This window comes from Pseudopipra pipra, chromosome 1 (genome assembly GCF_036250125.1).
Source record: "Pseudopipra pipra isolate bDixPip1 chromosome 1, bDixPip1.hap1, whole genome shotgun sequence".
NCBI lineage: Eukaryota > Metazoa > Chordata > Aves > Passeriformes > Pipridae > Pseudopipra > Pseudopipra pipra.
This window is the reverse complement of record NC_087549.1, coordinates 27,331,369-27,342,812: the sequence shown is the minus strand read 5'-3', so window position 1 is coordinate 27,342,812 and position 11,444 is coordinate 27,331,369.

The following is an 11,444-nucleotide window of genomic DNA, read 5'->3' as shown; positions in this document are numbered from 1 at the left end:
CTTGAATAAACAGATGAAAGTTGATTTGTTGCCCAACAGTGTGTAAGACCTATAATTGAAACACTGATTTCATAGCCTCTGTCGGGAAAGGTAGGGGATGAAAGTTTAGAAACAACACTTTCCGTGCCTAATGTCTTAGTTTAGCACTTTGTTATAACTTCCACCACTGAAAAATTCTGCAAAGGCATAGAGTCAGTGCAATCTAAATACAGTTGAGGGTATTTGTTCTGCCTTTAAAGTAGTAATTGTGTCAGGATGTAAGGTATCTTCCAGGTATCTTTCCAAAATGCCAAGGTGGTGGAAAGGATTCAAAAGGGTTTATTTCAGAGGCAAAGACATTAAAACTTACAAACTTCATGACGCTACAAGACAGCACCAGGTCTCAGATGAAAGGCAAACCTCCTCTACGCTTCCGGGCTTTATCATCACTGGGGCCCCCTGACTCTCCCTGGGCTGCAGCAGTCCTGTAGCATTTCTGCAAGCATTCTCTCTCTCCTCTCACATATCAGAGAGGCTGAGAACTTTCCTTCATATGCAGTGGGGGAGAGAAAGAGTTACCTTTTAGAAAGAGTTATCTTTTAGGCAGAAAGTCTTCCTAAGCAAAAACTCTGGCTCCTCATAACAAAATCTTCCAGATAAAAAAGGTATTCTATTCTCACAGGGTTTACATTAAAGACAATATGGCATAGTATTAATTAACATCTTGGGCCCTGTGGTCTTCAATAATTTCACAAATGACTTGGATGCAGGACTGGAAGGGCTACTAAGCAAGTTTGCAGATGATACAAAACTCGGAGGAGCTGTTGACTCCCTTGAAGGAGGGAGGCCCTGCAGAGAGACCTCAACAAATTAGAAGACTGGGCAATCACCACTCGTGTGAAGTCAACAAGGGGAAGTGCCGGATTCTGCACCTGGAATGGGGCAACCCTGGATGTACGTACAGACTGGGGAATGAGATGCTGGAAAACAATGCTGTGGAAAAGGGTTGAATATGATTAGCAGTGCCCTGGCAGCAAGAAGAGCCAATCGTGTCCTGGGGGGCATCAGGCAAAGCATCTCCAGCAGGTCAAGGGAGGAGATCGTCCCGCTCTGCTCTGCAGTGGTCTGGCCTCACCATGAATATTGTGTGCAGCTTTGGTCACTGCAACATAAGAAAGATACTAAGCCATTAGAGAGTGTCCAAAGGAAGACAATGAAGATGGTGAAGGGCCTTGAGGGGAAGCCATATGAGGAGCAGCTGAGGTCACTGGTCTGTTCAGCCTGGAGAAAAGCAGATTAAAGGGAGATCTCATTGCAGTCTACAACTTCCTGGTGAGGGGAAGAGGAGAGGTAGACACTGATCTCTTCTCTGTGGTGACCAGTGACAGGATCTGAGGGAAGGGCCTGAAGTTGTGTCGGGGAGGTTTTGTTTGGATATCAGAAAAGGGTTCTTCAACCAGAGTGTGCCTGGGCACTGGAACAGGTTCCCCAGGGAAGTGGTAACAGCACCAAGCCTGAAGGAGTTCAAGAAGCTTTTGGACAACACTCTCAGACACATGATGTGACTCTGGTGGATGATCCTGTGCAGGGCTAAGAGTTGGACTCAATGATCCTTGTGAGTCTCTTCCAACTTGTCATATTCTGTGGTTCTGTGATTCTGGGAACAGTGAAAATAATTGTGTTCTTATATAGATGCCACTGTAAGAAGTCTCGTAAAATATTTTGAACATTCCCAACCAGAGTCCCTATATGTTCTTCCCATAGCCTATAATGTTTGCTGTGTATCCAGGTATCTCCTCCTTGTCTTAGAGGTGATGGGGAGTAAAGGTCTAATGCAGAGAATCTTGCCTGGCAGTCCTCTACAAAAGCAACATCTTGCTGGACTCTGATTGTGACCTTTTACCCAGGGATATGATCTGGGTTACAGTGAGGTTTGCTTTCTGTTTTATACTGCAATCAATTTGATCTTTTAATGGTTAATATTTAATAGTATAAAACAAAAATGTATTAAATACAGTCAAAGTAAGCATTGCCATTCAGTATTCATTTTTGGAAACCTGACAAAATCTGTTGCTTATGCTACTTTGCTGAGCTTGGCTGTCCTAGTTACTCTCTGTCATCGATGGTGGAAGCACAGTGTTCCCATATTACAGGATCTGACTGAAGGGCTTGCCATTTTTATATCAGATTCTGGTATTTGCTTGCTCTAAATGCTGAACAAAAAGCAACACTAGATTAGAGCTCTCTATTTTCTCCCCCCCCTACTCTATTGAAATGTCTTAAATCAGAAAATGAAGTCCCGTAATTCAGAAAGGATCTGCCTGGAACATCTTTACAATAGCATCTGTGCAACACTATGTGCAGAACCATCAAACTTCAAGTTATACAGTGGATCCACTATTTGTGTTTGTATCTTCATATCACAGGATGTAAGGTCCAGTTCCAGATGCACCTGTTCAAGTGAATGGCCTCTTCACTTGGCAATATTTACTGCAACTGAGCTGTTGAATAAAAGACATGCTCTAAAATTTGTTGCCTGGATAGACTTCATGAATGTAGGTGCACATATTTTCATGTCAGCAAGGGAACTCATGGAGTAGATTAATTCCATTTATGCATGCATAGGGAATAATTTGTGACCAGAAAAATAAGCATCATAGCAATGCATGGTTATAACCAATCAGAAGAAGACAAGCTGTTGAATATCTCTTTTCCCCACCTTCTGACTCACTGTCTAGTCTGTCTGATGCACAAAAAATGTCAAGCTTCCCTGGTTGGAACTGGTGGAGGGAATCTGTGAGAACATTCACATCTTAAAGTAAGATGTGGAGTTTTGCCGAACAGCCCAGATGGAGAGGGCACAAGGCAGTATTACCTGCATAAAGCTTTCCAGTCTGTGCCTTGTCACTGGGAATCTCTGTATAATCCATCTATATTGTTAGTGCTTGCTGGAATTTACAATATAGTTGTATTTTTTTCCATCACTGTATGGACACTTAATTAAAGCATGCAAATAACTTATTTACGCTTTGTTTGAAAAACACTCCTGGTTGCATCTGGGGAAGGAAATGGCACAGTGTTCACAATAACAGAAGCTAAATCCAATTCCATATACATAATTACACTGGACACAGCTCAGAAACCCCTCTTGATCATGTTTCCAAAATAATCTATGGCTCAGTGTTATGTATCCACAGCATTTAGGTCTTGCTGTTGACATGGTTTCTCCTCATGCTTCTCCATCTATATGTACCTGATGACAGAGCTGCCTAATGGACTCCTCCTGGAGTTCTTTATGAGGTCCCTGCACTAGGCAGCCACCTGGTTGACCCATCTCATGAGCAGCAGGTAGACTTTTGCAGATGAGATCCTTCTACAGAAATGCATATTTCTGGTTTATCTTGCATTACCTTCTCCACTGTACCAACGGTACAAGCTGTTATCCTGAACCTAATATGACTCCCTGCCCATCTAATAATATACTCCTTGATCACGTTTCAGTTGTATAACCTAAACTGCTGTATATGCAGTGAAGTAAATCTGTTGGCTCTGACAATTAAACACGGGTGATGAATGCGTGTGTTTGCATGCTGAAGCAACTCTTTTCCAGGGCTTTGAAAAGAATTGAAAGGTAGCAGGCAAAACAATGCAGTTGACAGAAATGCCTGGATGGCATTTAGAAAGTATCCAAATGAGCTCACAATTATGTGTTGTAGCTGCACTGCATTGCAAAGTGGGTAGATGGGAACACATGCTGAAATATGGCAAGTGTTTAACCCACATTCCAGTCAAGAGTGCCAACATATTTTTAACATTCACCTAGATATGTTTACTTGGGGTTTTCTTTTTTTTATTTATCAACACATAAAAATCTTTACCTAAAAATGTGACAAAATTACTGATACTAACAAAATTTGCACTTTTTCTTGTTTCAGTATAGACTTTTGTCCATGTGGACTTACAAATAATTTAAGTGGTGGAGCAGAGTATGCCATAGCAGCTCCGGGCTTTTATAGATGAGTAGCAATAAAAATAGAGTAAATCCTGGCAGAACAATATTTTATAGAACTATCTGCTCTTAGTCTGTAAGTATCAGCTTCTTGACAAGAGAAACTGTGGAAAAAGTGGAGATGGTGACATAATAGCAACATAATTTAACTCACTGTATCATTTTTCTTATTTTGCAGACAAAGATCTGGTTGTTGATAGGTTTCCATTCATGCCTACCATGTTTTCCATAGCCTGGCACAAATTTCAGTGAAGTGGAAGGCATATGACAAACTGGCTTTTTGGCTGACATGTCACACCAACTATGGCATGCTCAATGAAAAGCACTGTGTGAATGTCTTTTGCACACTGCCAGGCATGCTATGCACAGTCAGCTGCAAAACAACACAGTGCTTTCTGCAGCTTCTTTTTAGTTGTATTATTTTCCACAAATTCCTTTTTAAAATAGAAGGTATATTATATTAATATTTGCACTAAGCACAAAACGATCATTCCAAAACAGTTCTGTAATATGGTGCAATGGCACTCTGGCACTGTAGTGAAACAGAGTTAAAGCAGGCACATCTTAGCCTGTTCTACTGACTGAACAAATCCAGAGCACTCTGCTTCTCCTTGACTGTGATGCTCCAGACCACTAACTGTCTTGGTGGCCGCTCATTGCACTTGTAATGCTTATTCAATGTTTTTCTTGCAATACCAGGTTCAAAATTGGACTCCAGAAGCACTTGCATGAGTGTTGAAGATGGAAATCAGCACTCCTGTCACCCTGATGGCTATGCTCTTTTTAGTGCAGCTCAGTGTGCACCACTGGGTGCACCACTGACTCATGCTCCATTTGTTGTCCACTAGGATCTCCATGTCCTTTTGAGCAAAGGTGCCTGCGGACCAGTCAGTCCCAGCCTATCCTGGTGCATGGGGTTGTTCCTCCCAAAGTGCAGGACTTTGCACTGTATTTGTTGAACTGCTTCATGGTCCTGTCAGTCCATTTCTTCAGCCTGTCTGGGCTCATCTGGATAGCAGCTCGTGATTTCATCCTTGAACTTGCTGAAGGTATATTTTGTGCCACAGGTCATTAAAGTTCTGCTAGTAATAAGACAAATGAAATTTCACTTCAGAACAATAATGGATACTCTAGTGGACCAAATCTTGTTTGTAGTATCTGAATAAATTTAATCTAAATTATCATTATCTTTTTGACTTGTCTCTTTCTTTTTGATCATAGATATACAAAATTTCAAGGATGGGGATGCTGTGTACACTGGAGGATTGTACCAATGCCTCACTGCTTTTTTGGGGACATATTTATTGACCTTGCCATTGGTTCTTGTTGCTTCTTCACTCAGAGACATTGTAAGACTTTTTCTCCTTTCTGTTTTATGGACTCATGGCAGCCAGTCTATCTTCTATCATGCAAATAATTCTTGTGCCACAAATCTTTTCCCATCTTTTTCTTCTGTGCTGTTTCTTCCCATTCAGACCCCTTTCTTTTTTCTGCCTGCTCCAGGAATTTATATCAGTCTCAGTAATCCCTTTACCATGCTCAGCTCCCATTCTCCTTACAGCAAAGTTTCCATATGTCCCTTGTCTAAGCCATTCTCCTTGTGAAACAACAGAGGTTCATATCCCTCTTCTTCCCTTCATTTATTTCTTCTTTCTTCCTATTCAGCCAATAAACCATTCAGTGATTTATCAGTAAATATGTCTAACTGGGAAGTTAATAGGGAAGACATTCAGTTTATAACTGGGCAGAACAATACTAACTGGTGTGGCCAACTGGATGTTTATTTGATCTGCAGAAAACTGTAGAGGTATTTAAGCTACTGGAGTGCGACGGTGCTGCCCATTCCATTGTTATCACATTACTTCCAAGCAGACAAATGTCATTGAAATGATGTCATAACACTTAGCCAACTGACTTATGTGATGCTAATCCCAACACATTTTTGAAATATGTTGCAGTTCTGAGGCTGGATCTTTCTAGGTTAGTTTTGGGCAATCTTATCTATATCAAGCAGCATCTACAAAAATGCCTCCCATTTGTCAGCACAACATTCCCCTCTGCACTGGTTGTATTTTATTCTATTGCATATGCACATTTTTCAGATTTACTGAATAACTTCCCTACTGTAGCACTGCAGCTGACCACTAGTTCAGTAGCAGCTAACAATACTGGGATTTTATCCCCTTTGGGTGCTTTTCATGTACAGATACAAGACTAGGATGTCACTTTCTGATTGCATACTTTTGAAAAGTAGTGTTTCATTCACTCCCTTAAAAGATCGTGTCAGTATCGGAAGCAGTATTTTTTATTAGTTTTGAATAGAAAATATTAAATTCTTAAGGTATCATTTTAATCTATATTTTATCATGAATACACCACTATTATGAGTCATAATAGTTCAGGCTCAGCTCCTGAGAGCAGTGCTTTTCCATTGCATAGTTCTCCCTTGTAAAAACAATGTAGGATGAGGAGGAAGAGGCAAAGAGAAAAGGAAAAAACCTATTGTCTGGGAAAAAATGAATTAGTGACACAGTTTGTATCAGTGTCTGTGGGAATAAGCCAAAGCTGGGGCTGAGGCATGCTGTTTAAATGACAGTATGTGATGAAAAATAAGTCTGATCTGACTAGCAATTGCTATTTATCTGCCTCATAATGGAAGAAGGAATTTTGCTATTTTAATAGTGGACTTAATCGCTATGTTTCTTTCTTCACTTAGTTGTAAAAAAACCAAACATACAAGGAACAAGATTCTTTGGATGAGAATCCTGTAATACCTAATGCAGCAGGAGCCGATTCTTCCTAGACCTCACAACAGAAACTACAGAAGTACCATAGAACTTTCCTAAACTTTACTCTTTTGTTATGAAATAAGGTGGCTGGCAATTGCATTCTATATAATTATGGTTACACATTAAAAGTCTTGTCACTGGCTCTAAAATTTGACCCTCTGTGTGGCTGGCTACTGCCAGAGCTTCGTAGCTTCTTTCTCATTTTTTCAGCAAAACATCAGTATGTGGAATTTCTGCAGCTAGAAATGAATCATAGATGCTGAGATTTCAGAGAAATACACAAATAACTTGAAAGAATACATTTAACTTTATATTTATAAGCAAAGCAAAATTTATACATTCTGATTTGATGAGTTTTGGAAATGCACGTCTAAATCCAGGAATGATGGCACAACTACACGCAGAGAAATGTAGTCATTCTTAGACTGATGAACGTATCAATCTGATTTGAATGAACAGCTTTTTATTAAAGCATATTTGTCCATGCCTTCTACCTTAATTGAGAAGGAGATTCAAAACATTCCTCCATTCCTGCCGACAAAGCCCTAGTTTTAACAGTGATTACTATTATGTGGAAAAATATCTATCTGAAGTGTAAAGTCCAAGCATATGCAACTGCCCAGCATAAATCTCTTGGTCAACTATGTGCCTTTTCCTTTTTGAATGAAAATTATTCTTGTACTTGTTCAAAATCAGACTACATGCTCTTGGGTTAATGATCTTTTGTCTTACACATCTGTTAGGAGAAATGAATAATCATGAGGGATAGAAACAATATAGAAAGGTGATAGTTTGCTAATCAGTCAAGGACCTTGCACTAATTCCTGGTCCCTTGAGCAAAGCCTAAATAAAGTCACTTGGAGGTAATCGTTATGTCAGGATTGCTAGAAATAGCAACCTCCTCCACTCTCTGGAAGTGAGTTATGAAACATGAGCAAACACAACCTCTTATCTATTTCTGGAAGTAATTTTTGTATCTTTGTCCCCATCACCACCAGTAGCATCAAGGCTTTGGCTCATGGATCATCACAATTGCAGGTCTACCCTCCCACTGTGTTCCTCAGAGTTTTAGTTTACTGATCCAGGTGATGCTTTTGTTGGGCATTTCTCCATGATGTAAGGAATATCAATTCCTTCTGCATTTTCTGTCCTAGAATTTTACCTCTCACTAGTTATACTGCAGAACTATGTAAGTTCTGAAATACTTCTGTCCTCCTAAAAAGGTAGGTGAGGTGCAGGATCTGGACCATAATTCTTAAAGTGTTCAGATTCTTCTTACATCTAAACCATTTCATGGAATATTTAAAGGCATATGAACCATAAAAGTCTTATGATAGACATGCTACAGCAAACATGGTCAGAGAAAGAGTGAGAGCTGCGGCATTTTAGACTGAGAAATGGGACTACTATTTAAGTTTATGAAGAGTGTGGGTTTGTCTTCCAGACCATCCTTATGTGTGTTTGGATCTTAAGATTGAGAACTTTATAAGATCACTTAATGCAAAAGATTAAGAACATATGGTATGCATAAGATTTAGAAAATTATCCTGGTAAATATAATCACCTGTTAAACATTTGACTAGTCCTTTTCACTTCAGACTTACAGTTTAAGGTTGATGCAAATATAAACATTTAGGCTTTTATGAAGTGATGAAGTCAAATTCTTACTTTTCCAAGCCTCAGTGCCCGAGCACACATGAGCAGATTGCTCCACTCTTGAACAGAGACCTACATTTCAGCATATATGCCATCTGGGCAATACTTAGAAGTAACACTGTAATGGTTATCTAACTAGCAAGTTTATAGGATTCTGTGTGTTGAATTTGCCTGTTTATTATTCCATGGATAGCTGCTGTCTGGTGAATATTAACCTCATTTCTTGAATGCTTTTCATCTCTGAACTCAATTATTTTCTTTAAATCAATTTTAAATTAGAGACAAAGCCTGTCTTACATTTTTATTTTGATAAATCTGACTTTACCATTTTCAGCAGTAGACTTATTAGTTACAACACAGACATGGGATCAAATTGTGACCTGTGGTTTCCTCTGAAATAGATTTCTGTATCTCATCAAGAAATTAGGACACCAAAACTTGTTGGAAGTCAAGGTTCTAGTGATTTTGGTATATGTAATGAATCATAAAGAATCCTGGAATCCTATTTCTGTCTCATTTTTCTGCTTTGTAATTATGAGCTACTCCCAGTGCTCCTGACTAACTATCTGCTTCCCTTCTCTTTTCAGATCCCCTGTACTTTAGACCTAATTCAATTTCAGCTGTTGTCTTCTATGCCATCTGCATATTTTCTTAAAACATTTCTCTTGTACATGAAACTTAAACCACATTCAGTAATGAAAAGTCCAGCAAAGACTTCTAAAGGCTTTCTTTTACTGGAGGAGGAGACCAGTGTTTTTAAGGGATTCTACACAGGGCTTTTTAAGAATGAAGCGATTGAGTGTTTCATCTGGAGAGAGGTGTTGATGGACACAGTATATTCAGGCTTGAGGAAAGGAGGGAAATCCAGAGGGAAGAGTTAAGCACACTGTCAGAAAAAGGAAGACGACCAGAATGGAAGAAGTCAGAAAGAAGCCTACAGTCTCATTTGGTACTCTTAATGACCCACAGAAAAAGGGCCCAGTGAAAGCAGATATAAAAAGGACATATTTTTTTCCCTCAGAAGGAACTTGTTTGAATTAAAGGTTTTAAGTTAAGAGTGCCTAAGGTTATAACTTCTTCTTAGATTGCTTCTTCCTTTCTTTCACAGCCCCTTTTAGGTTATCTAAATGCCAAGGAGCTCAGAACAAACATTAACTCTGGAAAATTGCTATGTGCCTGAGGCTCAGGACAGAAATTTCAGTATTTACTGAGTCTTCCTACCCAGGCAGTAAAGTACAACCTCAAATTTGTCCACTTAAGTAGGTACAAAAGATACAGTGCTTTATCTATTACCTGCTCTGGATCTGGAGATTTGGCTGTGAGTCATGACAACGAGAAGATGTCAGAAAATGGAAATGAAAACTGAGGAAGAGGTGGGAAATAGTATGTGCTCTGTTTGGATTAAATACATAGCTCCTGTGTACCTTGTTCGTGTCTCCACTTTTAATATGGCAAAGTCACTGGAATACCTTGGGTGGTTCCAAACCTTCATCTGTTATCTTGCCTCAAATTGTTCATGGCACAGGTATAGTAATTGTTCCTTGGCTAACACTGTTCTTTAGCTTCAATAACTCTTATCATTTGTTGGTGTTTACCTCTCCGATGATGTGTGTATACAGACACCTGTCACTTCCCATCTTACCATTTGTTCACTATGCAAAGCACACTAAGCTTTTATAGTCTCCTCTTATAAAAGAGGCTCTTTAATTCCCTTGTCTCCCCTGCACCTGTTCCAATTCATCCTAATTCAGCTTTATGAGGCCAACAGAGTTGTCTCAGAGGAGGTCATACCATGATCTCTCCAGCTCCAGCGACATGTCCTCAGTTTGTTCCTGGATTTTTTTGTGAGCAGTTCCTGCCTGGTGATGCTTACTGACATGTTATCACCAACAAACCCCAGTCTTCCTTCTTCTCTTTCACTTCCTCTTCATATGACAAAAAACGTATCAGCCAGGAAAATGATTCAAGACCACCGTGCTGCAGTTTCTAGTACTAAATTTCACCCACTGTAGCTTATACAATGTTCAGGGATGCTGAACTTATCTGTATAATAACTCCACACTTTCAACCTGTGCTATTTGCATTTTTCTTTATCCAACCTGTAATTTCGTCCTCACTTCACTCCTGGCAAATAAAATAATCTCACTTCTTCTTATTCAGAAAGTCTACTAAAATTTAAATCACAATAATTCACCCTTCAGTCCAGTGTCTTGTCTTCTGCTTAGTCAGTCCCTCATCCATTTTACACCACTGGTGCTAATCTCTGTCTTCTCTACTCGCCTGGTAATTCCCTGTGTGTCAGAATAACAAATATTTTTAGAAGTCATTTGATTTCTGTGCGTCACATAAGGAACTAAGGAACACATGCACACTAACAAGTATGTTTACAATTTTAAGTGCAATCTGATGCATAACACCGTGCTAAATGAAAAGAGAATTAGAGCTGAAGCAAAACAAACAAATCCTACGCTTAATTTGATAATAAAGATTTTATCTGGAGCTGACAGGAACTGGATCTTCAGCTAGTTTAATGATTTCCAGTTTCCCAGAATCCTTGCAGTAGAGGAAGCAGCGCCTTTTTAAAGGCTGGGGCAATTAATGCCACGGAATTTTTGCAGGGAAGCTGTTTATGAAGGCAACGGGAGACTGCACAGCAGGGAGCAGTGCTGGAACCCATGTGTATACATGGGAATTTCATAGGGAAGGGTGTGAACCTGTGATAGCCGTTTGCACGCAGAAGCTGTTGGACTCATCCCTTCACCCCACATGTAGTGGGAAACACAGAATATGCCTAGTTGGAAGGGACCCACAAGGATCATCAAATCCAAACCTTAGCCCTGCATAGGACCATCCCCAAGAGTCACACCAGGTGCCTGAGAGTATCATCCAAACGCTTCTTGAACTCTGTCAGGCTTCGTGCTGTGCCCACTTCCCTATGGAGCCTGTTCCAGTACCACGTCCCCAACACAATCTCCTGTGGAGGGACCCAGCCTTTCCGAACCTGACAAGGT